Here is a 3,326-nt window from a genome sequence, read left to right as displayed (position 1 = left end):
CGTCCGGGAGTTGCTCCTTCAGCCGCTCCACGGGCGTCGGCTGCGGCCGGGGCCCCTCGGCCGCCCCACGCCTCCCCACGTTGCCGGGGTTGTAGGCCCAGGCTCCGGCGCTGTTAGCAGCGGCGAAGTCCTCCCTGTGTGGGGCGTGTGTGGAACTTTTCACGTGGGGTTTCGTTACACTTTCAAAAATTACCCAGTCGTGGCTTGTAGGGTGATGGAGGGGCTGCTCTCTCTGCTCCTCTCCCCAGGCAGGGCTGTGCCACCAGCCTGCCCCCGAAGCAGTGACAGTGGTTCCACGGAATGCTCGGTGGTCATAAACTAGTAACATTGGGTGTATTTATAGCGTCTTTCATCCTACAAGCCTCCTAAGCACTTTACAAACTGTTGTGCAGGATTGCCTCGCCACTCGGAGGAAGGCCGGGTGGGAGGAAGCAACAGAGAGCAAACCGGACAATTGGTTCTCCATTTCTCAGCCTCGGGAGCCCAAAGAATGAGTGTAGTCGCCTTGCAGAGTTGCTTTCTTTCGTCACTTTCAGTGACAGCAAACGTGTTCTGCTCAGAAACCTTTTCCTTTTTGGCATTACGTTGAGTCGTACCCTTGTGGTGGTTAGTATATAGGGTATAATTTTGAGTGTCATATCTGGTTCGTCCACTCTATGGCAAGCAATTAAAATGTATTGTTGTTAACAAACTGGACATACTTGCCTACGTCGCTACAATAAAAGGCGTACGTCATGACAGACGAACTAGCAATCGGACAGAAGATTTTAAAAAGCAAAATTAGAGAAACATCTTGGTCTTCCCTTCTTAGATTCATGAATACTTCGTATGATGTGCAGGCGAAAGGAGGTTTGTTGTCACTTTTTAAAGAGTGCTTTTCCTGAAGTGCAGTTGCGTGAGAAAAGACATATTAATATGATTGCCCCAGTTGAGTCAAGTAATTTAGTCTCAGAGAACATGAGGACCTCTCTGAATTCCTAAAATTTAGAGGGATACAGCTCATGCAGAATTCTGCAATTGCAAGAACATAAATACTAAAATCAGTGTGCGGAAACTTCTGCTTTGTGTAAATAGGTACGATGTATTTAGGAGAATTAAGTGTTTTGATAATTAAAGATTTTTGGAATGTTTCAAACTTTTTTCTAAGTAAACGTGAGAAATGTTGACAAGCAAGTACTAATGAAGCTCAGTAGTATGTTTTCCCTTATAATTGGGCACAGAGCTGGGTTATGAATTTGTGATTAATATTAATTTTCCTACTAAATTCGGACCACTTGAGAGTTTAGAATTACTTAGAATTTTATGAAGTTAATAGTTTTATACAACAGATTTTCTTTTTCTTTCTTTTTTTTTTTTGTGACAGTTTCGCTCTTGTTGCCCAGGCTGGAGTGCAATGGCGCTATCTCTGCTCCCGGCAACCTCCGCCTCGTGGGTTAAAGCGGTTCTCCTGCCTCAGCCTCCTGAGTAGCTGGGATTACAGGCATGCGCCACCACACCCGGCTAATTTCGTATTTTTAGTAGAGACGAGGTTTCTCCCTGTTGGTCAGGCTGGTCTCGAACTCCCAACCTCAGGTGATCCACCCACCTCGGCCTCCCAAAGTGCTGGGATTACAGGCGTGAGCCACCGTGCCCGGCCTATACAACAGATTTTCTGGGAGTGTTTGCGGCCTTACCCTACTCAATTCTTGAAGTCTCAAACGTTCTGAGTAAGATTTTTTGCTAAAATGTGGAGGAACTCAAATTTGACATCAACTCACTCAAGTTAGTGGCATTCTGATTGACCAGCTGTACGTTCATCTATGTGTAATCAAACTCTTTGACCACTTCAGGTTTCCCTGCGCTTGCCTGTTTTGCCATCATTTAATTTGTTTAGTAAATATTGAATATTATGTGCCAGGCACTGTTCTGGGGGTCTGTCAGGATAACTAGAAAGACCGAGATCCGTGCCTTCTGGAGCTAATATTGTTGGGGAGAAGAGGTGGGAGAGAATTTCATTATTCCTTTAGCTGACCAGTATAATAACGTTGTGTGATACGTTACCACATAATTCTGGTTTTGGCTTCGTTATGATTATGAGCTAATTTGGACCCATTCTATGACTTTTGCAGGTTTTTCTGAAAACCTTATATGAAGTAAGTGACTAGTTTTGATGTTCAGTAGTTAATAGCTGCTGATTTCTAAAATAATTTTTCATTACTGTTTAATAAGTATTAATAACATTCGTAAGTGGTTCCCATTGAAAAGAACTATTATAGTTTGTGACCCTTTGTTACAAATATGTATGTATCTCAGTGGTAGGGTATTTCATAGTTTTATCTTGTTAACCGTGTGCTTATGGACCTTCAGAATTCCCGTCTTCCAGATTAGCAGTCTTGTACATAACTACAGACTGCATGAGTTGCTAGTCAAAAGTAGTTAATGCATAGTATGCCATAAGGAAAAAATATGGCTGGGCGCAGTGGCTCACGCCTGTGATCCCAGCACTTTGGGAGGCAGAGACAGGTGGATCACCTGAGGTCAGGAGCTTGAGACCAGCCTGGCTGACATGATGAAATCCCATCTCTACTTAAAATACAAAAAAATTAGTGGGGCATGGTGGTGGATGCTTAGTAATCCCAGCTACTTGGGAGGCTGAGGCTGGAAAATCACTTGAACCTGTGAGGCCGAGGTTGCAGTGAGCTGAGATCACGCCATTGCACTCCAGCCTGGGCAACAAAAGCGAAACTGTCTCAAAAAAAAAAAATTGTTTATAGTTATACATATGTACATCTTTAATTGTTTATGGATCCACATATGTACATATTTTAAAATTACTGTATTTTACATCTGTTGTTTGGATATATAGTTACTATAATTTAAGGGAAACCATAGTTTCACCAAAAATCTCAAGCACTCGGCTGGAGAAGGTGGTTCACACCTTCACACCTGTAGTCCTAGCATTTCAGGAGAGGCAAGCCGGGCGGATCACCTGAGGTTAAGAGTTGGAGACCAGCCTTGCAAACCCCTGTCTCTACTAAAAATACAAAAATTTGCCAGGTGTGGTGATAATACACCTATAATTCCATCTGCTCGGGAGGCAAAGGCACGAGAATCATTTGAACCTGGGAGGCAGAGGTTGCAGTGAGCCGAGATCATGCCATTGTACTCCAGCCTGGACAACAGAGTGAGACTCTGTCTCATAAAAAAAAGAAAAATTGTGTTTAAGGTGGACAACATGATGTGTTGATACATGTATACATTCTGACATTACTACCATCGAGCTAACACAAAATCACTTTTTTTTTTTTTTTTTTTTTGAGGTGGAGACTCGCTCTGTAGGCCAGGCT

The sequence above is a fragment of the Colobus angolensis genome, unplaced genomic scaffold (genome assembly GCF_000951035.1).
Source record: "Colobus angolensis palliatus isolate OR3802 unplaced genomic scaffold, Cang.pa_1.0 Scaffold33, whole genome shotgun sequence".
NCBI lineage: Eukaryota > Metazoa > Chordata > Mammalia > Primates > Cercopithecidae > Colobus > Colobus angolensis.
This window is presented reverse-complemented; position numbering follows the sequence as displayed.